This window comes from Balaenoptera ricei, chromosome X (assembly GCF_028023285.1).
Source record: "Balaenoptera ricei isolate mBalRic1 chromosome X, mBalRic1.hap2, whole genome shotgun sequence".
NCBI classification, from domain to species: domain Eukaryota; kingdom Metazoa; phylum Chordata; class Mammalia; order Artiodactyla; family Balaenopteridae; genus Balaenoptera; species Balaenoptera ricei.
The window spans coordinates 57,685,191-57,712,493 of record NC_082660.1 but is presented as its reverse complement, the minus strand read 5'-3'; the positions used below and the strand labels follow the sequence as shown (position 1 = coordinate 57,712,493).

The 27,303-nt window shown below is 43.7% G+C and overlaps 1 long non-coding RNA gene across 1 annotated transcript; it reads left to right on the top strand.

The window, feature by feature from the left end:
- The first annotated feature begins 1,498 nt into the window (after positions 1-1,498).
- LOC132356975 (uncharacterized) lies at positions 1,499-10,351 on the top strand. Its single transcript, XR_009500150.1, has 4 exons — positions 1,499-1,945; positions 6,187-6,290; positions 8,793-9,654; positions 10,114-10,351. It is a non-coding gene; the product is annotated as an uncharacterized LOC132356975 (long non-coding RNA).
- Positions 10,352-27,303: the final 16,952 nt, after the last annotated feature.

Below are 27,303 nucleotides of genomic sequence, written 5' to 3'. Positions count from 1 at the left end.
ATTGGAAGCATGAATGAAAATGCTATAGAAACTTTTGTGCTTGTTGGGTGAAAATATTTGAAAGGACAGCTTCACGGAGGGGGTGACACTTGAGTATGATCTTAAAGGTTAAATAGTCAACCTGGTGGAAAAGCAGGAGAAAAGCACTGTAAGCAGAGGAAGGACATGCATGATGATATAAAGTGGTTACACCAGGACTGTTGAACAGTCTGAATGGTTAAAACACAGAAGAAAACCAGTAAGGCAGGGGATAGGGCTCAGCCAAACCAGGCAGAAACCCATGCCCCTTTTGTAGGAAGTGGGGGTGGGGAGAAGACTGTACAGCTATCTCAGAAAGGATTCAGACTGGGCAGGGGAGCTGTCCAAATGAGGGGTTGTTTCTTGGCAACAGTATGATAGCCCAATAACTGTGTCCAGGGGTCTGTCAGAGCAAGACTATCATTCAGGAGCCAGCTCCTTCTGGCCCCACTTGAGCAGTCAGCCTAGCTCATGTGCCTTGCACTTTTCCCTAGGGGTACAGTCAGGGTTGGCTCCAGTCCTCGTCCCACCAAGCTCTACCCATCAGCTAGCTCTGCCTACCTCCCCATCAGTATCTCCAGAACCTCCTCATCTCCACCCTGTGCTTCCCTGAAATTGCTTGTGCTTTTCCCAAGGAAACATCTGGTCCCTACACATTCTTTTCCAGGCCACATCAACATTTGGCACTGTACATATCCAGAGCCCCCCCAGATTCTTTGCTTTTACTCTCTCATCCCCAAATACTCTATTTTGGCTGAAGCCCCTCAGCCTTGCTGGCTCATACTCTAAGTGTGTGTGTGTGTGTGTGTGTGTGGTGTGCTACTTCCACTAGCTCCCTCAGAACAAGGGAGGGAAGCACTCACCACAAGGTCTTGAAGATTGGAAAGATCCAGTGAGAGCAGGATTGAGCTCTAAACCCAAATCATTTCTTCTTGCCCTTTCCTATGTCCTTGGGGTATAATTCCTGTCACTACAAATTAGCCAGACATTCTCCCAAACATTCTCCTATGCCTTCATCTCTCAGTGCCCCCCTCCTTTCATTCCCCACTCCCTTCAGAATCACTCAGCTAGAGGTCTTTTCTTGCCTTGTACTTTCCTCTCTGCTCAGGATACCCAACCCCTGTCTTCCCTGGGGCACCTTAGCCCCTGCCTCTCTCTACAGTGGCCCCAATCCTGCCCTCTCTTTCCTGGCCTCCCGAAGCATACGGGAGACATGGTCCGCTATACCCCCAGCCCCTTACTCTGAAGCCCTATTCTTATGGAGTCTTCTACAGCCCCCGCCCCAAACACTGCGCTGTGAGATCTGCACCAGATTCCCTCCCCTCCCCTTCGCAGCTCTCCAGTAGCCCCTCCCCAGGGCGGTCTTAAGGTCAGAGGCTCTTTCCAGCTCAATTCCGTCCAATCCGTCCCAGTCCAGTCCAACCCGCCCCCAGCCCCCGCCAGATGACTCACGTACGTATTTAACAAGCGAGGAGGGTGATCGGCGGCTGGCAGGCTACAGGGAGGTTCGGAAACCCTCCGGTGGGAACCAGGAGTTTCTGGTCAAAGGCTGTTCCACGCCTTCAGGGTCAGTCCTCGCTGCATCCCTGTTCACCTTCTTCTCTCTCGGTCTCCAGGCACTTAGGGCAGCCTCACTCGCTAGCCCGCTGGGCGCCGCCACGGGTCTGGGGCACCAGGGCGGGGACGGGGAGAAGACAGCCGATTGTTGAAGAGAGCTTTACTCCTGCGGCAACCCCGCCACCATCCCGGCTACTGCTGCTGGTCCATGACAGCGCTGAGGGCTTCTGACAGGCTACCACTGCGACCTCGCGGAACATGTCTCCCCTATCCTTTGGGTGAAATGCTGGACAAGCCCCGCCGATCGCTCTCCACTAGCCAGATCTGGCCAACTTCAGTGCCTGGCCCCCGTAAAGAAGATCAGAGCAAGGTATGTAGTTGGGGCAGCGGGGAAGGAACAGGAGGCAGTTGTGCTCTACAACGTGGCCAGCCTCCGCACGAGAAGAAGCACGTGGGAATACGAGTGGGGGGAATCAGGGCTGAGGGAGAGTCCTCCAACACCGACTCCACCTCCCGTAGCTTCAAAGCCCCCGTCAACATCCTGATCTCCCACCCCAAACTTGAAAGTATATATATGACCTCACTTCCGAGGTGCGAAAACCACTTCCTTCTTCCCTGACGTGCCTGGAGTGCGAGCTGGAGAGTCAGATCCTAGAGTGCCAGGGGCTCTGCAGGGCTGGGTTCTTCCCAGTCAGAGAAATGTAGCATAGGCAGAGGCAAGCCCCCTCCCCAGACTGGGCATGATGATTCCCCACTCCCACTCAGCATTCAGAGGGAGTGGGAGTTCCACTTTGCTCCGTCCAGCCCCAGAAGCTTTTCTCCACTAAGCCACAGTTTATTCATCTGTTAAATGAGGCTACCGAAGTCCACTCAGAGGGCTGCTGTGAAGATTACTGGAGGTAATGTATGTGCACAGATCTTGACACACAGGGGTCACTCACTTTTACTTTTCTTTGCTCTTGACCCTACAACCTTTGAATGATAGAAACCTGGCGCATTTCCTATGGGGTGATATTCTTGACCTCGCAGGCACAAATCACGCTGAATTAGCTACCTCAGGGACAGAGGCTCAAGAGACAAGTAAGGGTGGGCAGGAAAAGTCCAGAAGAAACGAGGAACCTGCTAATGAAAGGAGAAACTCTGGTGACTAAAGAATCCCAAGGAGAGGAAGAGCCCTGGGAAGTAGGAGGAGATGCCAGCAGGGAAGTAGAATCTGAGAAAGAGGTAGAGTCCCAGGGATTTGAACAGGGTCGCCCCAGGAGAAAAATTAAACCCCCAAAATAAAAAAGATTGAAGCCTCGGATTTAGAAAGGATACTGAAGAAAAAAAGGTGGTGCCACAGAGACATGGGGGACAGTGAATCCCATGAGACCTAGAAACCCAGGAGAAGAAGAAGATTGCAGAAAAGTGGTGGAGTCCCAAGGATGCCCAAAGGAAATAACAGGCTAGAGATGGGACTGCAGAAAATGAGTGGGGTCCCAGTGGTACAAGGAAGAGTCTCTAAAAAACAGTACTCCGGAAAAGGGGTGGAATCAGGAGGAGGGAGAGAAGGTTTCCTGAGAGAGATAAAAACTGCCCTGCCGGGCTTCCCCGGTGGCGCAGTGGTTGGGAGTCCGCCTGCCAATGCAGGGGACATGGGTTCGAGCCCCGGTTGGGGAGGGTCCCACGTGCCGTGGAGCAACTAGGCCCGTGCACTACGGCCGCTGAGCCTGCGGGCCACAACTGCTGAGCCTTAGTGCCACAACTACTGAAGCCCACGCTCCTAGAGCCAGTGCTCTGCAACAGGAGGGGCTGCCGCGGTGAGAAGCCTGTGCACCACAGCAAAGAGTGGCCCCCGCTCACCACAACTAGAGAAGGCCTGGGCAAGGCGGTGGGGACCCAAGGCAGCCGAAAATAAAAATAAATTAAAAAAAAAAACTGCCCTGTAGTGCCAGGGATTTAGGGAGAAGAAAACAGAAAAAAGATAAGAGATGCAAGCATAGGGGGTCCCCAGGAAAGGTAAGATTCCAGAAAAAATGGTGAAGCCCCAGGGAAAGATGGAATGGGGGCCTAAATAAAATTTGGACCCAAAGAGGGGTAGGACTCTATATCTAAAGGGAGGGTATTTTAGAAATGAGATAGAACCTTTCAAAAGACTGGCCTGTATATTGGAGGGACATCAGAAAAGGGAAATAGGTCCAGGGATTTGGGGTAGTGATACCAGAAGAAAGAATGAAGAAAAGGGGTAGAATTGCAGAGATGCAGGAAAGGCACACCAGAAAAGTGGTATAGCCCTAAGATGTGGGGAGACCCTGAGAAATAAAAGGCCCCTAAAGGGAGTACAGCTTCAGAGATGTAAGGATGAGTCCCCAGGAGAGACATAAGACACTCCCTCAAAAAAGGCAAGGCCCAGAGACATAGAGAGTAAACCAAAGGAGAAAGTTAGGACTCTATTAAAAAGAAAGATGGCTTCTAACAAATATGGGGTTTATTTTGGGGATGAAGAGAATGTTCTCCAACTAATTATTATGGTGATGGTTACACAATTCCGTGACTATAATAAAAAGTATTGAAGTGTACACTTTAAATGGTTGAATTATATGGTACCTGAATATCTATTTAGATATATCTAGATATATAGATAGATAGATAGAGGGAGAGAGAGAGAAGGAAGGAAGGAGGAAAGGAAAGAAAGTAGGGAGGGAAGGAGAAAGGAAAGCTGACTTGCCGATATAGGAAGGAGAGCCCCAGAGAGAATTTGGACTCCCAAATGGATGGCCCTAGATATAGAGTGAGGAGACACCAGGAGCGATAGAGGACCCCAGAAAAAAGGTACCCTGCAAAATTGGTGGCATGCAAAAAAGGGGTAACTCCAGTAATTTGGGACAAGTAAGTTGAAGAAGAGACTTCAGAAAAGGGGTAAAGTCACAAAGATGTAAGGAAGGGCTTCTAGGCAAGAAATAAAACTGCCTAAGATGGGGGAGTCCCAGGGCTGCAAGGAGGGGACCCTAAGAGAGAGAGAATTGCAATCCAAGTTGAAACCCCAGTGATTTGGGAATGGAACTCCAGGGGAGAGGCTGAACCCCAGAGACTTGAAGACCATGATTCTAAGATAGTTATAGAACTTCAGAAAATGGCCACAGCATTAGAGATTGGTTAAATGTATTGTTAAAAAGTTGGGGGTTGGTAAGCCAAATAAAAGAGGCTCAGGACAAGAAGGAGTACCTCATAAAATTTTAGACTATCAGGGATTTCAGGGAGTTGGGGAAGAAAAAATTTCAAGAAAGAGATCGATACCCAGAAAAAAGGCGAATCCCTGGGAGAGAAGAGCAATTCAGCAAGCCAGGTAAACACCCAGAATTTAAGGATGAAGACCCCAGGAGAACAGCGTGATCAATGAAGAAGGGGCTTTGGGGAAAGAGTTTTATCCCAGGAGAGGGCTGAAATTCCAGCCCGGTCACTATCTTTTACTTTTTTGTCCCCCCAGCCAGCTGGGCTGAGATGACTGTGGTTTAAAACTGTGATAGGTTAAGGAGATCCTCAAGGAGGGGATTGGACTAGGCCACAACCCCCAGCTTCAGGGTCTTAATTAAAACATTCCCTGCCCCTACCTCCTTTCTTTCCTTACCTCTGGCACCCACCCTGGCCTTAATCTTAAAGGGCTTATTGACCATTATATTTTAAGTGATATTTGAACAGAGGGGCCTTCTTGTCTTTTTCAGATTTCAGCTGCTTACCTACTTGCCTGAGGTTTTTTCCCCCCTCTTCTCATTTAATGCTCATTTTATTTCTGTTTTAGCTATTTCGTTAATATATCATTATTATTATCATTACAATCACTGTTGTCAGAATAAAGCTAAAATATAAACCTACTAAGGAGAAGTGACATCATGTAATAAGACAAAGTCAAAAACACTGTATTACCTAGTTCTGTATTGAACTTGGGAGTGCTGGAGTAATTCACTTTTCCCAGCTGAGCCTCAGTTTCTTCATCTGAAATTCTCTATGTGATTCTGTGATTCTATAAACCAATTTCTGGACAGCACATTTACTAATCTACCTCAGGGTAGTCAGTTAAGGGAGTTGAGGAAATGGCTGGCACTCAGGGCAACCTATTCCCCCTAGTAGAGTCTCAAGAGCTCTCCAGGTAATCTCACTGCCAAATTATTCTAGTGGTCCTGGCTGGGCTACCAGGGGATCCTGGGAATCCAATTTTTGGTGCAGGTGCAGGAAGATTCTACTTCCATATCGGGCTTGGTGGTCTGACAATCACTGATGCTTCTACCCTGTCAGTGAGTGAGACAAGAGACTGATTGCTTATGCCTGCTGATCACCACTCAGAAGAAAGATTATTAGACTCTAAGGGGGCTGGGGCACCCTGTTATCTCCAATCCTGAGCTCATACCCAAGTGCCTTTAGGTGGGGCACCAGGAGAATCCCAAATGTCTTCAATCAACATATCAAGAAAAGATATCTGAAGGATTATACTGCTCCCACAGAGTGCAATGCCCTCTCAGTTGCTCCCATCCCACAGGAATCCTAATTTATTAAATCAGTCGGCTCAGTCTGAATTGTTTCCAGAGAATGCTGGTTAAATTCCTTTTCTCCTTGTTCTCTCTCTGCCCTACCCAGAACCTCTGCATTTGTTGGTAGCTGCCAAAGAGTAAGAACCTCTGTGGGGTACTGCATTGCTGCTGCTGCCACAAACCCAAGGAGAAAGACCCAGAAAGACCAAGGTTTGTTGATGGATTTTATTGGGGACCTAAAAGTCTAGGAATTATGTGGGTAATATTTTAAAACTAGCACTACTATTAAGCTTATGATAAGTACCCTGTGTCAATTATGAATATGCCGAGCTTGACTGGTCCCTGGGCATACTCTTTAGCCACTAATAACCAAGTATGCACACCCTGTCCCATGAACGTAACCTCTATGTCTTCTCAGCTCTAACCAGGGTCAAACACAAATGCCCTGTGTCCCAGGTATCTTTCTCCTTCCCATCCCCTCAGCTGAAATGAAGGGTGCCTGCTCTACCCAAAGATCCATGGGAGGGGAAAAAATAAACCATTCCTCTGCCCACCTTTCCCTCCCAAGGAAAACACTCCTAGGATAGAGCATACCCAGCCTTCCTGACTGGAAAGAATAATTAATATTTAGTCTTAAACCTCCCCTTACCTCATCCCCCTACCCACCTTACATTTAGCTAAAGTGAGTCCAGATACAACACTTTCATGTATGTCGAAGCTAGAAGGGAACCAGACTGTCCTCTTCACTTTACAGGTGGTAAACTGAGACCCAGAAAGAAGAGATTTTCTCAGTAACACTGTTAGTGGCAGAATAGGATATAAAACCTGCATTACCATTTCCCTCTCAGCACCACCCCTCCCACCCACTCTCACACACAACTCTGAGGCTTCTTCAGAACTGGACCTATGCATTTACAATGAAATGCTAGCCATCTAGTGTATTTCCCTTCCCAGGTGGATTATCCCTGAAAAGAGGACCTCAGAGCAGATTTACCCTTAACCAAATGAATGTCCTACCAGATACCTTCTAAAGTATCTGGTATCTGGTATCAATAATAGACTGAGAGAGATTGGAGTGGAGCAGGCTAGGAGGGGACCCAAGGAGAAGGAACGTGGACAATGTCTTCACTTTGACTTAGATTTATAAAGCCCACTCAGCTCATGCATGACCCCTCTCCATCACAGGCAGTTAACTCTGCACCCCCTACCCCACTCCCTTGCTAAACTGTTCTCCTGAAGCCAGCCCTAAGACAGGTATCTCAGACAGGAGTGAAAAGATAAAAGGCCAAGGTAAACACTCATACTGTTTTATTCCTTACCTACCACTCAGTGGCCCTAGACCAACCTTGGTTATCTGAAGTTTTGTTATGGGAAGTGGAGTTTTCAAGAAGCCCCCATATTATTACTTACCTTGGGCTCTGGACTGCATTTTTTTAATCCCTGAAAACCAATTCCTTTGCCTCTGGTATTATGATACCATGGGCTGCCCACATAGACTTCTTCATCAGATAAGGCTTAGTAGCTAGACAAAGAAATGAGCAATGAAGCTTTGAAATTTCTGGGGTTTTTTTAAGGGAAGAGAGGTGGTATGTGTGGAGGGGATCTATTTATAGATATTGGTTTTTCAAAGACTCCTCTAGGCCCAGAATTCTGGTCCATTTTACACGTCATCTTGGCAATCATCTACCCTGGGAATAGGAATAAGGGGGTGAATACTTACTTTTCTTACTATAGTGTGACTTCTATGTAAATTATGTGAGTGAGTGGTGTTGTGTGTGTTCATGATTATATTTGTGAGTATGGTCGTTTGCACAGGTCAGTTTTACAAGTTTGTGTGTTCATATTTCAGCTAAAATTAATACACTTAATATTGCTGGTTAACTTTGGCATGAATGAAAACAAACTTCCAAGCACTAAAATTATATGGAACAAAATCCATATATTCTAATTTCCCTAAATACTACAGAAGAGGCCTGTGTGCACATCAGTCTTGGCAGACACACACACACATCACTGGAGAGGATTATCCTTGTAGGGACACTATTGCTGTTTACTTGGCTCTTAGAGTAGAAACAAATTCTAATTTTAGAGACTATATCATTGAAAATGCCTGGGGCCGACTGGAAGCCTAGGAAGCTTAGTTCTTGCTTTGGTTCTTAGAAAAACTCACTATGTGACCTTGGGCAGGTCTCTTCAACTCTCCAGGTCTGTTTTCCTCAACTGTAAACTTGGGCTGATGACATTAGCCTTCCTTTTCTAACAGTTTTGGAAGTTGAGGAGGCAAAGTACCCAACACAATGCCTGACAGAGAGTAGGGCCTCACTAAATAGCAAAGGGCAAAGGCTATACTCTCTACTTCCTCCACGTCCCTGTCCAGCTTCTTCCCTGGATGGGGGCCAACTCCTTGGCTTCAGGGAAGCATTTCTCAAAGTGATCAGGGTGAATGGTAGGTAAGTAGACTGCTTAGTAAAATCATTTTGAGCCCAGAAAGCCCTATCTTCACCAAGTTTAGAGCAGGAAGTACTGGCATCAGCCCATTTGCGCTTGGACCTCTGCCCAAGCGCAATGGAGTGGTGTTATTCCTTTCTGCTTGCTTCCTTATGGTGGTGAGGGCCCTTCTTCAGGACTATCCCTCCAGAACTTCTATTCCCTCCACCTTCTTCCAACCCTACCCATTCACCTGCTCACAGATTTTTTCTTTTTTTTTTGGAGGCGTTGCAGCATCATGTGGGATCTTAGTTCCCCGACCAGGGATCAAACTCGCGCCCCCTGCATTGGAAGCGTGGAGTCTTAACCACTGGACCGCCAGGGAAGTCCCTCATAGATTTTTTAAAGTCATTTCACTGGATGTACAAAAGGGCCAATAGTAAACCCTCCATGGGAGTGGTCACTGCCTCTTTTCAGTTTCAGGGTTGCCAAGTAAGGTACTGTGACCTAAAAAATTATCCTCCTGGATACTGTTGCTATCTTAATCTTATGAGTCCTAGACACTTCAATGGAAATGACCTTGTTATGGGAGAAAAGAGCATGGCTATGCCCTTAGGCAGATTGCTTCTCCTCTCTCCCTTACTTTATTCATCTGCAAAATGGGGCTGATCAGTCCCACCTTGATTGTCTTACAAGGTCTCACAAGGATCCAACAAGACAAAGCATGGTCTTTGTGAACCAAAAAACACAGGCCAAATAATGTGGATACCAAAAAAACCAACCAACCAAACAAACAAAAAAACACCAGGCCAAATATCCATCAAATATTTATTCTCAAGTCTAAGAAATAAAAATAAATCAATACAAATGAGAGGCAGGGCTATGGACAAGGGCATAATTCAAATATAAATTTAGCCCAAGTACCATTTCTGTTGCCACTAAGAATAGCAAGAGGAGAGATGGAACAGAGGGATGGAAGTATGGATAGCAGTAGAAGATGTCCAACTTTCTCCCCTTAGTTTGATCACCACCTGAAGTTCAGCCACCTGCCCTGTTCTGCATATTTTGAATTTTCATTTTTGGTTTTCTTTTCTTTTCAGGTGATTTCCACATGGGAGATATGGGGACTAAGACAGTAGGGTAAGAGGTAAGGGTAGCTAGGGCAAGGCCCTAACAGATAGTGGGCAGTTCCTTTTTTTCAACCCCAGTGTAAGGGCTGGCCCCCTTACATTTCTGGAGGAGACTTCTTTTGTGGTACAAGTGGTTTGAGGGCCTGCAACATTGCTAGCCCAGAATCATTCTGGCCTCTGACTCTGTGCCCATGGACAAGAGACTCCAAAATCACCCTCTTTGTCCAGGCCACAAAGCTGGAAGCTGGCCACACAGGCTGCTTGGCTGCTGTCTGTTTTGGCAAAAGCCATCCTACCTCCAGCAAGAAAGACCTAGATCCAGATGACTCCCCAGGGACCATGAGGCATTTGGGGGTAGTGAGGTAAAGGTACAGGTTGGAGAGATCCAGCGTTCTTTCTAGGGACATAGAACAGCTGGGGGTGGTTGTGAACCAGTTTGCCTCTAAGTCTGTCTAAAATTTCCCCATTCCCTTTAGGAGAAACACTGTCTCCTCCTTAGGGATAGATCTGAGAGCCAGCCAATGAGACTGAAAGGATCCATGAGATGCAAGTCCAATCCTCTCTGAGATGCTGCTCACAAGCCAAGTGACCAGAGTCCAGAGTCCACAGCTGGGTCCTGGGCCCCTTCAAACTACCTCACAGGGTTGTTGTGAGGATGTCACGAGATCATGTGCCCAACACAGTAAAGAGCTCAATAAATGTCTCTTGAACAGATCCATACATGTGATGGTGCTTTGCAAACTATAAAGCTCCATACCAAATGGTAGAGAGAGTCAGGACACTGTTTTGCAGTCACATAAAGGAAGTGATTTTTGCCACTCATTCTCACCCCTCACTTAAGACTGGGGCATGGGAAGGAAATGGAGAGGAGGGAGAAGTTTGAAATAGGAAATAAAGGAATAAGAGAACAACAAATAAAAGAAGAACCTAAAGGCAGATTATTCTCCAGGGACCAACTTGTATTTGAGAGTGGCAATGAGGATACAGACAGGAGGGACTTAGAACTCTTTCTAGGGACAGAAGAACAGAGTTCAAATGGATCTTAGATATTTACTTCAAGGCCCCAGCTCCTGTTTGCAACACCTCCAATGATGGGTAACTGTTTTCTCCCTGAGGCAGCTGGTTCTAATTATAACCAGTTCTAATGGTTAGAAAGTACTTCCTTGTATTAAGATGTTTCCTGCAGCTTTAAATTCTATCCCTTGGTGCCATATAGAAAAAAGCTAATACCTTGACATCATGTGAGCATTCAATAAGTGTCTGCTGACTGACATATGGGCAGGTGCTAGGGAGGAGTAGATGATCTCCTTTTGTGTCTTCAGGAGCCAGTCAGCACAGCCTTATATTTTACTGAAGGTTCAATAAATATGTGTTGAATAAATGAATGAATGACCATCCCAGGGTAGGCATGACTGCTACAATCTCTTGAGTTGAAACGGTCCATTAAAAGTCATCCAAATCTATCAACCTACCTCTCAAAGAACTCTAAGCCATCCCATAAGATTCTGAGTCTTCAAAATAAGCACCTGGCTGTTCAGTGACTTTGGGCCAAACTGCAATCTTACAGTGAGAAAACTAATCTCTTATTGATCTACCCTCACCCTCTTCCACATCCCAAGGCTGATGGAAGGCAACATCTTAAGTGGAAAATGACTCTCAAAGCTAATGTGTGACAAATGCTCAAATAGAGGGTGCTATGGGAGCACAGGTGCAGGAGTACTTGAGTCCACCTGGCTAGGAGGGGCTGTGTGAGGACATTCTAGAGCTGAGTCTTGAAAGATAAAGAAGCTGCATGTATAAATGAGGTGGGAGGAGGGGGCAGGTAGCTCAGATAGAGGGAACTTCATGGAGTCCTGAACATGCATTCATGGGAAATAGCAGGAGTTTGCAAAATGGCTAAGGCTTCCTAAATGGGGTCCTGAAATTTGGATGGAGGGGTGGTGAGAGAGCAAATAACAACTTCTAATTCAATTTGATTCTGGAGGTGACCCAGAGTTTGGCAAGAAGCCGGGCCGTGATTAAATAATCACCATAGCTACTATGATCAGCACTGTTCATCTTCACCGCTCTCATCTCATGTGTCACCACTGGCATCATCACCGTTGTCAGGACTGTCATCGCTGCTACCCGAAGTGTCAACATAATTGTTACCATTCCAGCCCACTAGCATTCCAACTATTACTTCACCCATGCTCTTCACCACTGACATCCACCATCACTCTTGTCATGGCCCTCTGAGCCAGTGTTTCTCATATACTCCAGGAAGTTGGGGGGAATATTCTGTCCTTCTGTGGTGTGCTAGGGATGCAACCCAAAACAGCTAACTACAAGCCAAATTTTCTTTGAAATGTTATGTTGTGTATCAAATATTTATGCAAGTTTTGTTTTCTTTGATATAGCCATGTTTGTTTTAAGATAAAAGTAACACTATTTAAATTGTTTACTCCCCCTCCCCCCGCCAAATCTATAAGTAAAACTGATGTTGCATGAAGGTGTTTTGTGTTTACTCTGCCACTTCGTGTATCCTTCGGTGCCTGAACTATTTCCTTGCTTCCATCCCATCATTTTCTGTCCCTGATTTTCAGAGGCAACAGAGCATAACAGTTAAGAGTATGCGTCCTGATGTCAAATAGCTTGGGTTTGAATCATATTATACTGTGGTATGTCCTTGGAAAAATTACGTAGCCTCTGTCATTCTGTTTTCACATCTCTAAAACAGAAGTAATAATGGTACTTACCCATAGGAATATTGTGTTTTCGCAATGAGTTAGTGCATGTAAAGTGCTTAACACAGTGCCTGGCACATAATCTGTGTCCAATAAATTTATTATACCATGGTTGAATCAATTCAGTCTTTACAGAGCACATACTCTATGGCAGACATAGTGATAGGCTATGCTGTTGGGGGAGAAAGAGTGGAGTCAGATATGGGACTAATCTTTAAATTGCTCACACTTGGTGGGGTAGGACATGAAGTGAGGAGTATGAAATAAAATGTATTTAATCAATACCATAAGAAAGAAAAAATCAAATTGTGCCATGGAAAATTTAGCATTTAATAAGGATCTTGAAAGATAGGTAGAATAAAGACACACAGAAATGTACCAGATTGAAGGAATCCCACGGGTGAAAGGGTAGAAATGGGAAAATAGAAGACACAATGAAGAAACGAGTGTTGCAGTTTGATTGGAACATGGGATTTTTGGAATAGGGAAATATAACATTGACCTGTGAAACAAAGACCTATATGTAGAAAAGAAATTACTGGAAAGAGAATCCAGCAATGTATTTACCTTGATTGTGTTTGAGAACTGGTATACTAAGTAATTTCCTTCTTTTTTGTATTTTTCAAAATAAGCATGCATCATTTTTATACCAAAGAAACAAAAAAGTTATATTTTATTTTTTCTTGAGGGAAGATGAATTGTGTCAGTTTATCCAGGTGGACTTGAAAGGACCTATAGGTTAGTATAGTGGAGGCCTGGGGTCTCCTAACCACCAACCCCCCAATTCTGCCACTGTGTGACTTTGGATAAATCTGTTTCAGTTGCCATATCTGTAAATTCATTAATTGATTTTAAAAATGTTTACTGAGCACCTACTATGAGCCAAGTTCTAGGTGCTGGGGATATAGCAGCAAACCAAACAGAGAAAAATTCCTGCTCTGTTTATTCTAAGCTTTAAAATAAAAGTCTTCTTATTTTCATCATGTGAAATCTTCAAAAGTATCCCCTACTTCCTCAGATTACATAAGGCCTTTTGGCACGCTTTATTCTCCATAGGCCCTATTGAGGAACCTACGTGTTGGTCCCTATGCCTGTCTGCAGACACCTAAACATTCCTATTAACACCTCCTCAGCTGCTCACACCTTCAGTGATACCACCTGTTTGTTCAGTGACTTTGGGCCACATCTTCAATGATGATTCTTTCTTCCCTCTAAGGTCACTTTCTAAACCAACCAACAAATATACCTTCATTTCTACAACTCCCAAGAGATCAGGCCATGGGAAAGAGGGTCCGAGGTCTACCTTCACCTACCATGGGCAAATGCCCCATTGTCCTTGGTGCCCTGTTCCAAATTCAGCTTGGTACTATTCAGCAGACTTAGGTGAACACCTGTGCCAGGCATGGTGTTGGACTGCCTGGTAAAATCTTTGCAAAGAGATAGAGTTTTAGATGGGCAGCTCTGCATTCTCTAGAGATCCCCAAGTTTCAGAGAAACAGGCTAATAACAAAGTATGTCTCTCTTTTCTTAAGGAGCCTCTGAAAGAAAGGCCTTGGTCCTAGTCTTAATTCTGTCACTGTTTCCTTACTTCAGAATGGGAAGTGCTGATGAGGGGCAGTATCTCATTTAAGGATAGGTTTCCTGGAAATATTCCAGGGTGCAAAGACTGAAGGTGGCCAGAGAACTCTAAGTCTACAGGGAGCATTCCTAGACTGGTATCTCCAAACCTAGAGCAGAGCTCAGTAGCCTTAAAACCCTATGATAATCTCAGATTCACCATTATAGGGATGGTGGGTGATAGGGAGGGGTGTGGTCAGAGAAAGAACTATAGATGTAGCCCAATGTAGGGTTCTCCCTGCTATCAATGAGCACAATGCCCTAAGCCTAAGTGGCTTACTGAGAACAAGGAACTAATCATATCAACATTCAGCCAAGGTTTGCTTCCTTTCTCCCACATCATGACCTTTCTTAGCCCTTTCTATAAGAATCTAGGACCAAGGCCAGTCCTACTTCCCTACACTCCACTCCAGCTACTTGACCTTTCTGTGATTGAGTGTCCTTAGCTGCAAAATGGAAATAATAATGATACAACTTCACAGGGCTGAGGAGAGGGTGACATGAGTTAATCTAAGTAAGTGCCTAGTGCATTTACTAGTGCATTATTACTACCATCAATATTATAACAAGTGGTATTTAAGGAGTCCAAGCTAAGTTTTGAGACACAAGGGGTATCTGAGGATGGAATGTTACTTTAAGGAAGGTATACCCCTCAACCCAGGAGAAAGAGAAATTTTTCCAAGCCTTAGGAATGGCAAAATATCATCCCACAAGAAAAAATTCAATAGCCTCTTTTTGGAGTGTCTACCACCTTTCCTCAGGAGCAAATGACCCATACCTGCCTAGAAAGGGGAGGAGAGCAAAACGAAAATATCAAAACAAAACACAAAACAAAACAAACAAAAAAACACCAGACTTGACCCTGATGCCACCCCTGATAAGGTGGGACCCTAATCTCTTTGGGCTTCAGTTTCCTCAGCTACCATATAGAATAATGATACTAACTGTATTGGGTTGTGGAGACTATCATGGATATAATAGAGGTGAAAACAGTTTTCAACTATAATACATGCTCCAAACATAAGGTCTTAATGGGGACAGAAACCAACTGCTCCTACCACAAGAAGAATTTAAGCCGTACTTAAGGAAGAACTTCCTGGTAACTCAGGGTTTTCTATTATTGCAATGGGTTAGGGAGAGGGAAAAAGAAAGAGACAGTGACATCCTGTATAATCAGAAGCCATCTGCTCTGCCTGGCTTGGCGCTAGTATAATCTTTTCTCCCAACGGGAGAAAGGTCTAATTTCTGATGATCCCTTCCTCACTGAAGATCCCAGCTCTCTTTGATTGCTGGACAGCCTAACACTGTGAGTATCATACCCAGCTTCTGTTTGCATTCAGTTTCCCCCTTTCCTTCCTTCCTATCTTCCATCTTCCTTCTTTCTTTCCTTCCTTCCATCTTTCTTCCTTTCTCCTTCCCTCTCTCCCTTCCTTTCTTTGTAAAAATTATTCCCTGACATACATCAACTACTGCAGTCCCCTGGGGGGGACTGTAATTGCCAATCACCTGTTCTCTTCCTTAGCCCCTCCTTCCTGCCCTGTCCCAACACTCCTTCCACATCCCTTCATCCCATTATCTAGGTCCCTGTCTTGGGAAGATGAATTAAACTGTGGTGGTAGTATCAGATTTGAAGTTTTACTGAATCTACCCAGGGGATAGGCGAACATCACTCTCAGCCCTCTAGCTCCAAACAGCTTGCTTGGGCTTCAGTAAGGCTGAAATTCTCAAATTTCAAAGGGCAAAGGGAGGAAAGTTGGGAATTTGAGTGTGAGAGGGACTAGGAAGGTGTGGTCCTTTAGTGGCCATCACCATTAATGGTTTTTAATGGACATTCACCATCCTGTGTGTTTTAGGGAAGGGAAAGGGGACCAAAAAGAGTAATAATAATGCTTTTTGAGCACCTACTATATACTGGGTATTTCGTGTGGTTAGGATTATTATTGGTCCTCCATCTTACAGAGAAGGAAATGGAGGTTCTGAGAGATGAAGTAACCTCTCCAAGAGTACACAGTTAGTAGGTACAAGTGCTGGAATTGATACCCAGAACTGCCTGATTTTTCCAGCCCAAACAGGCAATGGTCAATTAGAAACTGGCATAAAAAGTGGACGCTCTGACCACTAGATGCAAGTATTTTTTTTTTGGAGTATAGTTGATTTACAATGTTGTGTTAGTTTCTGGTGTAATTAAAGTGATTTAGTTACATATATATGTATACATATATATCTGTATACATATGTGTATATATATATATATATTCTTTTTCATATTCATTTCCATTATAGTTTATTACAAGATATTTAATATAGTTCCCTGTGCTATACAGTAGGACCTTGTTGTTTATCTATTTTATATATAGTAGTTTTTATCTGCTAATCTCAGACTCCCAATTTATCCCTCCCCCACACTCTTTCCCCCTTGGTGCACCATAAATTTGTTTTCTGTGTCTGTGAGTCTGTTTCTATTTTGCAACTAAGTTCATTTGTATCATATTTTAGATTCCACATATAAGTGATATCACATGGTATTTGTCTTTCTCTGTCTGACTTACTTCACCAGCATGACGATCTCTAGGTCCTTCCATGTTGCAGCAAATGGCATTATTTCATTTTTTTGTTTATGGCTGAGTAGTATTCCATTTTGTGTGTTTGTGTGTGTGTGTGTGTGTATTATATATATATATCACATCTTCTTTATCCATTCATCGGCTGATGGACATTTAAGTTGCTTCCATGTCTTGGCTTTTGTAAATTGTGCTGCTATGAACATTGAGGTACATGTATCCTTTTGAATTAGAGTTTTCTCTGGATATATGCCCAGGAGTGGGATTGCTGGATCAAGGCAACTTTTCAGTGTTTTAAGGAACCTCCATACTGTTTTCCATAGTGGATGCACCAATTTACATTCCCACCAACAGTGTAGGAGGGCTCCCTTTTCTCCACACCCCCTCCAGAATTTATTATTTGTAGACTTTTTAATGATGGCCATTCTGACTGGTGTGAAGTGATACCTCATTGTAGTTTTGATTTTCGTTTCTCTAATAATTAGCGATGTTGAGTAGAAATAAGTAATTTAGGATGTGACTTTGGTCAAGTCACTTCTCCTCTCAGCTTCATCTTCCTCATCTGTATAATGGGAGTTGAGTTGGGTTGGGTTGGGGAAACTGGAAGCAAAGGTGTTGGACCACATGATATCAAAGATCTTGTAGACCACTGACATTTTCTACGTCTCAGGTGTTATGAATATATTCCTCATGGTCATGTTCCTTTGGGATGCTTGGTATTGAATGAGATAGGTAATAAAAAAGGTCATCTGCCAGAAAGACAGATGATTTCTTTCCCTCCAGACATACAGGCTGAGAGCAGGGCATCAGTGAGACCAGAGAGTGGATACGGGGCTCTGGGCTAGGTGCTGACTGGGGAACTGCACAATTTGGGACATAGATCATGGGGCAGACAACTTGTGTACATTTTCCCTATCAAAATGTCTTCTTTTAGGCATCATTTCCAAAACTTATCTAATACTTGCAATCACTTGGAATGGGAGTTCTTTCAATTACAAATTGCCAGGCATCTCCCTTGAATATTCTGAACCAACATATTTGGGGTGGGATTGATTCCTCCAAAGTTGGATGGTCCCTCATATGTGGCACAGACCTTTTTCCAAAGGGTCCTCAGCTGAGACTAACATCCATCAAAAGTGATAGTAACAAATCCTAAAGAATAGAAAGGAAATAAGTACAGAAATCATGAATAGGAAATAAACAGCCAAGCTTCTTAAGTATAGTATACATTGATTGATTTGCGCATATTAAAGAATCCTTGCATCCCTCAGATAGTTCCCAGCTGATCATGGTGTATAATCCTTTTAATATGTTGTTGGATTTGGTTTGCTAGGATTTTTGCATCAATGTTCATCAGTGATATTGGCGTGTAATTTTCTTTTTTTGTGATATCTTTGGTTTTGGTATGAGGGTGATGGTGGCCTTGTATAATGACCTTGGGAGTGTTCCTTACTCTGCACTTTTTTAGAAGACTTTCAGAAGGATTCGGGTTAACCCTACTCTAAATGTTTGGTAGAATTCAACTGTGAAGCCATCTGGTCCTGGACTTTTGTTTGTTGGAAGATTTTTAATCACAGTTTCAATTTCAGTATATGTGATTGGTGTGTTCATATATTCAGTTTCTTCCTAGTTCAGTCTTGGAAGGTAGGACCTTTCTAATAATTTGTCCTTTCTTCTATGTTGTCCATTTTATTGTCATACAGTTGCTTGTAGTAGTCTCTCATGATCCTTTGTATTTCTGTGGTGACAGTTGTAACTTCTCCTTTTTCATTTCTAATTTTATTCATTTGAGTCCTCTCCCTTTTTTTCTTGATGAGTCTAGCTAAGGCTTATCAATTTTATTTATCATCACAAAGAACCACCTTTTAGTCATTGATCTTTGCTACTGTTTTCTTCATCTCTGTTTTGTTTATTTCTGCTCTGATCTTGATGATGTTTTTCTTCTACTAACTTTAGGTTTTGCTTGTTCTTCTTTCTCCAGTTGCTCTAGGTGTAAGGTTAACTTGTTTATTTTAGATTTTTCTTATTTCCTGAGGTAAGACTGTACTGCTATAAACTTCCCTCTTAGAACTGCTTTTGCTGTTTCCCATACATTTTCATTCGTTGTGTTTTGGTTGTCATTTGTCTCTGGGTATTGTTTTTATTTCTTCTTTGATTCCTTCAGTGACCCATTAGTTGTTCAGTAACATATTATTTAGCCTCCATGTGTTTGTGTTTTTTACAATGTTTTTCCCTGTAATTGATTTCTAATCTCATAACATTGTAGTCAGAAAAGATGCTTGATATGACTTCAATTTTTTTAAATTTACTGAGACTCGATTTGTTACCCAATATGTGATCTATCCTGAAGAATGTTCTGTGTGCACTTGAGATGAAAGTGTATTCTGTGCTTTCGATGGAATGTGCTATAAATAGCAATTAAGTCTATCTGGTCTAATATGTCATTTAAGGCTTGTGTTTCCTCTTTAATTTTCAGTCTGGATGATCTGTCCATTTGTGTCAGTGGGGTGTTAAATTCCCCCACTATTATTGTGTTACTTTTGATTTCCCCTTTTATGGCTGTTAGCATTTGCCTTATATATTGAGGTGCTCCCATGTTGTGTACATATATATTTACAATTGTTATATCTTCTTCTTGGATTGACCCCTTGATCATTATGTAGTGTCCTTCCTTGTCTCTTGTAACAGTCTTTATTTTAAAGTTTATTTTGTCTAATATGAGTATTGCTACTCCAGCTTTCTTTTGACTTCTATTTGCATGGAATATCTTTTTTCATCCACTCACTTTCAGTCTGTATGTGTCCCTAGGTCTGATGCGGGTCTCTTGTAGACAGCATATATATGGGTCTTGTTTTTGTATCCATTCAACTAGTCTGTGTCTTTTGTTTGGAGCATTTAATCCGTTTACATTTAAGGTAATTATCAATATGTATGTTCCTATTTCCATTTTCTAATTGTTTTGGCTTTGTTTTTGTAGGTCTTTTTTCTTCCCTTCCTCTTTTGTTCTCTTCTCTTGTGGTTTGATGACCATCTTTTTGTATTTGGGTTGCTTTTCCTTTTTTGTGTGTGTATCTATTGTAGTTTTTGGGTTGCATTTCCCATGAAGTTTTGATATAGCAGTCTATACATATACAAGGTTGTTTTAAGTTGCTGGTCTCTTAATTTCAAATGCAATTCCTATTTTCTGCATTTGTACTCACCTCTTCTCATGGTTGCTCATTTTGATATCATATTTGTGTATGGATGATTTCCTACTTTTACTGTATGTTTGCTTTTACCAGTGAGCTTTCCCATTTGTGATTTTCTCATTTATAGTTGTGGCCTTTTTTTTCCCCCTTGCTAGAGAGGTTCCTTTAGCATTTGTTGTAAAGCTGGATTGGATGTGCAGAATTCTCTTAGCTTTTTTTTGTCTGTAAAGCTTTTGACTTCTCCATCGAATCTGAATGAGAGCCTTGCTGGGTAGAGTATTCTTGGTTGTACATTTTTCTCTTCCATCACTTTAAACATATCATGCCACTCCCTTCTGGTCTGCAGAGTTTCTGCTGAAAAATCAGCTGATAGCCTTATGGAGATTCCCTTATATTGTGTTTGTTGCTTTTCCCTTGTTGCTTTTAATATTTTTTCTTTGTATTTAATTTTTGTTTGTTTGATTAATATGTGTCTCAGCATGTTCCTCCTTGGGTTTATCCTGTATGGGACTCTCTGGGTTTCCTGGATCTGGGTGACTATTTCCATATTAGGGAAGTTTTAGACTACAATCTCTTCAAATATTTTCTCAGACACTTTCTCTTTCTCTTCTTCTGGGATCTCTATAATTCGAATGTTGGTGCGTTAAATGTTGTCCCAGAGGTCTCTGAGACTGTGCTCATTTCTTTTCATTCTTTTTTTTTTATTCTCTTCTGTGGCAGTGATTTCCACCATTCCATCTTCCAGCTCACTTATCTGTTCTTCTGCCTCAGTTATTCTGCTATTGATTCCTTCTAGTTTATTTTTCATTTCAGTTATTTTATTGTTCATCTCTGTTTGTTTGTTCTTCTAGGTCTTTGTTAAACATTTCTTGTATTATCTTCTTAATCTGTGCCCCCATTCTTTTTCTGAGATCTTGTATCATCTTTGCTATCATTACTCTGAATTATTTTTCAGGTAGTTTGCCTATCTCCTCTTCATTTAGTTGTTCTTGTAGGTTTTTATCTTGCTCTTTCATCTGCAACATATTTCTCTGTCTTCTCATTTTGTCTAGCGTACTGTGTTTGTGGTCTCCTTTCCACAGGCTGCAGAATCGTAGTTCCTCTTTCTTCTGTCGTCTGCCCCCTGGTGGGTGAGATTTGTCTAGGGGCTTGTGCAGGCTTCCTGGTGGGAGGGTCTGGTGCCTCCCCTCCTGTGAGTGGAGCTGGGTCTTGTCCCTGTGGTTGGCAGGGCAATGTCAAGTGTTGTGTTTTGGGGTGTCTGTGAGCTTAGTACAACTTTAGGCAACCTGTCTGCTGATGGGTGGGGCTGTGTTTCTGTCTTGCTGGTTGTTTGGCCTGAGACGTTCCAGCACTGGAGCCTGCTGTCTGTTGGGTGGGGCCAGCTCTTGGTGTAGAGATGGGTACCTCTGGGAGAGCTCACAGTGATTAATATTGCCTGGGGCCTCCACTACCTATCCCCTTGCCACCACAGTGAGCTACATCTAACCCCACCTCTCCAGGAGATGCTCCAAGACCCCTAGGTAGGTCTAGACCTGTGTTCCTATGGAAGTGCTGCTTTTTGCTGGGTTTCACTGTACGTGAAGCCTTGTGTGTGCTCTCCAAGAGGAAATGTCCCTGTGTAGCCTGCATATGCATGGGGTTAATTTTTTTTTGTTGTTGTTCAAGGGCTCCTTTTAGTATGGATGACTGCCACCTCTTTCCTCAGTGTATGCTGGTCATTATTCCCTTGATAGGGTGTTTGACTGGTGTCTTGGTGACCAGAGCCTGCCCTGGATATTGAGCGGGGCCTCTCCTTTGCTGTGTGGTTGTCACTGCCCTGTCAGGGACAGTGTCTGCTCCTTAGTTTTTGGAGTAGTGGCCCCCAGTTCTGTTTCTTTACTGTATTTCTGATCTGCATTGCAAGGTAGGTGGGATTGGAGCACCCCCACTGGGAGAGAAGGCACTGAGAATTCTTCCTGTGGAGCTGTTCAACTGTGCGTGTGCTCTGTTGTGTCCCCTTTCACCCATTGTGCTGGCTCACAAAGTACACTGTTGTCCGGACTGGTCTCAGTTCTTTCACCATAGGTATGTTGGCAATTGGCTCTGGTGTCTCTCAGGCACTCTTTCACCAGGCCACCAGTGCAGAATCACTGTGGTCAGGTCCCAGGACTTCAGTAATCATGTACCTGGACCTGCTATGGGAGCTATAGAAGTAGCTCAGATTCTGGCCTGGCCCAACCCCCATGTGTACATGCCCACAAATCCCACATCTGCTAAAGCCAGACCCATCTCAGCTGCAGGAGCACTTGTCTGTTCGGATGTTGTGCAGGTGCTGAATTTAGGAAGCCTTTAGCAGAGTTATAACTCCACCATTCACACTGGTGGGAGGAGAGATTTCAGCTCTCCTTCCTTAGTCACACCACCCCTGGGACTCAGCTGTGGTTTCAGTCTCACCTCTGCATGTGAGCCACCCACTGGCATCTGCTCCAAAGTCTTCCAGAGCACACAAGCCTGTCAGGTGGGAGGGAGCTGCGAAGGCGATGGGGCAAGCGGGCTGCCCAGGAAGGAGGGAGCAGAGGCAGAAATCGGGGCTAGCATGTTGCCCAGGTGGGGAGGGGCAGAGGAGGCGATGGCTGCGGTTGGTCGTGTAAGCCTACTCCGGCGGGACCCCTCCCTAGTGCCCATGGAGGCAGGGGTTGGCACCTGAGGGCAGAAGCTGCAATGGTGGCCCCACCCTTTGCACCTCACACAACAATGGTGCTTTGCTTCTATGGTGGTCCGGGCTTCCTCCATGAGCACTCCTGTTTGCAGATTTCCTTACTCCCATCCCCTCAGGCTGTCTCTTCACAGCCAACAGCAGTCCCCTCCCCACGTCTCCAAACCCCACGTTCCAGCACCCATCCCCCTTGTGCACTGGCAGATACCCATCTCAGCCTGAGCTGTGCAGAGCTGTGGCACAGACCATCTGTGTAGGTCTCACTCTGTCCTGCCTGCCACATACCGGTTGCTGTGCTCTCCTCCAAGCCCCCGAAGCTCCCCTTCTGTCCCAGCTGATCTCCTCACCAGTGAGGGGCCTTCCCCAGATGCGGAAACCTCTCCTCTTCTTTAGCTCTCCCCCAAGCAGGGGTGCAGGTCCCGTCCCACTTCCTTTCCTCTTCCTTTTCCCTTCTTCTTTCTTTTGGCCTACCTGGTTATGTGGGGATATTTCTTGTCCTTTTAGGTGTCTGAGGTCCTCTGTTAGTGTTCAGCAGGTGCTCTGTGAGAATAGTTCCATTTGTAGATTTATTCTTGCTGCATTTGTGGGAAGAGATGAACTCCATATCCTCCTACTCCTCCACCATCTTGACCTCCCTCTTTGCCATTTTAATTACAATGTGTCTTGGTGTTGTCCTCTTTGGGTTGATCCTGTTTGGGACTCTGTGCTTTCTAGACCTGGGTGCCTGTTTCCTTTCCCAAGTTAGGTAAGTTTTCAGCTATTATGTCTCCAATATGTTCCCTGTACATCTCTCTCTCTCTCTCTCTCTCTCTCTCTCTCTCCTCCTTCTGCGACTCCTATAATGCAAAAATTAGTATGCTTGATTTTGTCCTTGAGGTGTCTTAAACTATCCTAATTTTTTTTTAATTCATTTTTCTTTTTCCTGTTCAGCTTTGGTAATTTCAACTACTTTGCCTTCCAGTTTGCTGATTCATTCTTCTGTATCCTCTAATCTACTGTTGATTCATTCTAGTGTAATTTTTATTCCAATTATTGTATTCTTCAGCTATGTTTGGTTCTTTCTCTGTATTTTCTATTTGTTAAGATTCTCTGTCTGTTCATTCATTCTTCTCCCAAGTTCATTAAGCATTTATGATTGTTACCTTGAACTCCTTTTTGGGTAGGTTATTTATCTCCATTTATTTTCTTTTTCTGAGATTATGTCTTGTTCTTTCATTTGGAAGATAGTACTCTGTCTCTTCATTTTGCCTAATTTTCTCTGTTTATTTCTATGTATTATGTAGGTCTGTTACATATTCTGATCTTGGAGAAGTGGCCTTATGTAGGAGACATCCTATGAGGCCCAGAAGCATACTCTCCTCTGGTCACCAGAGCTATATGCTCTAGTGGTAACTTCCATGTTGGTTGCATGGGCCCTTCTCTGTGGCAAGGCTTACTACTGTGGTTGTGCTGGTAGGTGAAGATGGCCACCAGCCCAGTTGACTGCCAGGCCCTGTCTCATGTGATGGTCACTGGCCCACTGGCTCACTGGCAGGCAGGGCTGGTCCTGGTGCAGCTGGCTGCAGGGCCCAGGGGGCTCAGGGTTGGTGCTGGCCCACTGGTGGTGAGTAAGCCTCCGGCACTTGTAGGTTAGAGAGAGGACTCCAAAATAGTGCTTGCCAGCATGAGTGTCCTCACAGTAAAATGAGTTCCCCAAAATGGCTACCGCCAGCATCTCCATCCCCAGGGAGATTCTCAATTGCTGTCTCTCTCTCTGGGAGGCTCTCTAAGATCATCAGTGTGTCTGACCCAGGCTCCTTTCAAATTACTGCCTCTGCACTGGGGCTTGGAGCATGTAAAATTGTTAATAGCAGAGTCTCTGTTTCCTCTGGCTCTCCGATATGTAAGCCCTGCTGGCCTCAAAGCCAGATGTTCTGAAGGTTTGCTTTCCTGGGGCAAGACTCCTGGGCCGGGAAGCCTGATGTGGGGTTCAGACCCCTTGCTCCTTGGGGAGAACTATGCAATTGTCATTATCTTCCCATTTGTGGGTTGCACACCTGGAGGTGTGGGTCTTGACTATACCATGTCCCTGCCCCTCCCACTCATCTTGTTTTGGTTCCTTTTAAAAATCTTTAGTTGTGGAAAATCTTTTCTGCTAGTCTTCAGATCATTCTCATAGATAGTTGCTCTGTAAATAGTTTTGATTTTGGTGTGTCCATTGGAGGAGGTGAGCTCAGGGTCTTTCTAATCCACCATCTTGGCCACACCTTCTATAGCTGTTTAATTTCTCTGTGCCTTAGTTTCCTTCCTCATCTATAATGAGGTAATAAAAAGTATTTACCTCATGGAAGCATAATGAGTATGATTTAATATATAGAGAGAACTTAGAACAGTATCTGTCATATAAGAAGTCATATGTTTTATTTATTGTAGGTGTGTATGTGTTGGGAGTTGGGGACTAATTTAGATAGGGTAGGAAAGGAAGGACTCCATGAATTGGGACCTGAACAATTAGGAGCCAGCCATTGGAAGAGCATTGCAGATAGTGGGACAGTTAAAGGCCTTGATACTAGAATGAGCTTAGAATATAAAAGGAACAAAAATAAGGACCAGGACCAACCTAGTAGGAGAATCTGAGCAAAGAAGATGAGAAGGGTATAGGGGTTTCTAGCAGGTGGCTGGCAGCAGAGGGTAGAAAGGTAGACAGGAGATCTAGTGAGGAAGCCATGACAATCGTGCCAGCACCAGAGGAGGAGTAAGGAGATGCGGCATTAAAAGTTATTTAGGGAGCAGGATTAAAGGCAGGAGGACTGGGAACAGGGACATGGTAAGACGAGAGGGAATTGTCAAGGAAAATATCCAGGTTCTTATTTTGGAAAAATGAGTAGATAGTGGTGCCACCAAGTGAGAGGGGAACAGATGAGGATAAGCAGAATAGGGTGACAATATAGAGAATATATTTGCTTATTAGGCATTCTGAATTTGAGGCTCCAAGAAATATTTAAATCTTGTCTCTGTCACTCCAAGCTGTGTGACCTTTGACAATTTATTTATCCTCTCTGTGCCTTAGTTTCCTCATCTGTAATAATTGGCCTTGACTCAGAGATGTGAAAATAACATGAAGAACTATAAAGCACATTGAAGAGTGTCCGACATACAGTAAGTGCTTAGTAAACATTAATTATAATTACAATTATTATTACAAAGCCATGAGCAAATCTGAGATGTTGAGGGGCTGGGAAGGATCTACTATGTCTAGAATGTAAAGTGCTGGGGGGAGATAGATGATGATGAATAGTGGAAGAAAAGACAAGTCAAATTCTGGAGTCATGAATGCTCCCTAAGCTAAGCAAGGTAATGGATGTTCTCAAAGAGCAACAGGCTTGGAGCCCTCCATTTCAGCTCTAGAAAAGGATCTAGAAGTAGTGTAGCCTATTTCCTCAAGATCTTGACTAAAGGCTTCAAGACACATCACCTATGCACAGATATGTAAATGTGGGATGGGGAGATATCTTTAGGAAGAGGATTGGAAACAAAGCAGCTAAGACAGTAAGGGTGCCCCATGGTAGACTGTGTACAGGTCTGGGGCAGATACAGGAGATAGTTCAAGGCTAAGTCCTGCTATTGGGACTGTGGACAAGTACCTTTGATCCTTGAGCTTCAGTTTCCCACTCTATAGAATGGGGAGAAAGGATTAGATCCAGGAATCTCTCTGGTCCCTTCCTGATCAGATATTATAATTAAGGGATATAGTAAAGCAAGCAATGGAGCACTACTCCTGGATGGCAGAGAAGGCCTGACCTAGGCCTTGAAGGCCCACCGAAGAGTCAGGAAGCAAGTTCTAGGCCCCTATTTGCCTGACTGCTTGTGTGACCTTAGACAAGTCTCTTATCTCTCAGGAAAGTATTTGTCTAGTCTGGACTCCAGTGGCTCTCAAAGTGTGGCCCCTGGAACAGCAGCATCAATGCAAATTCTCAGGTTCCACTTCAGACCCACTGAATCAGAGACTCTGGAGGTGGAGTCTAGTAATCTGTTTTAAGCAGCCCACAAAGTGATTCCAATAGACAGTAAAATTTGAGAACCATTATTCTAGATATTTTCAAACTTTTGCAGCGAGGGAACCCCCCCTTTATCTTTTCTTTTTCATGGATTTGTAATTTACATACACCTTGATGAATTTTTACATGTTTATACCCTGTATCCACCACCCAAACCAATTGTATTTCCATGACTTCAGGTTTCCTTGTGCCACTTTCCAGTCAATCCCTCCCACCCCAGCTCCAGACAACCATGCCTGCTCTAGAGCTTGACATAAATGGAATTATATGTTCTCTTTTGTGTCTACTTTTTTTTCTGTACAAGATATTACCTGTGAGATTCATTCATATCGTTGTGTCAGTAGTTGTTTTTTCTTTAATTTCTACTGCTGAGCAATATACCATTGTATGAATATACTATAGTTTTGTCCATTCTCTAGTTGATGAATATTTGTGTTGTTTTCAGATTTGGAGCTATTGCAAATAGTACTGCTAGGTCTTTTGGTGGACAGAAGCACTCATTACTCTTGGATATATACCCAGGAGTACCACCACCCCTTTTAAAAATTAAATCTTTTTCTTTTGAGATCACTGTAGATTCACATGCAGTTATAAGATAAATAATACAAAGAGATCTCATGTACACTTTATTCACTTTCCACCAATGGTAATATCTTGTAAACTATGGTATAACATCACAACCAAGATATTAATATTGACATCATCAAGATAGAGTATCACTGCAAGGATCTCTCATGTTACTCTCTTATATATCCAGATCTACTTCTCAGATGGCTTCCCCCCACTTCCTTAACTGCTGGAAACCTACACCTTGGAATCATTAAATACATTGATACCTGTGT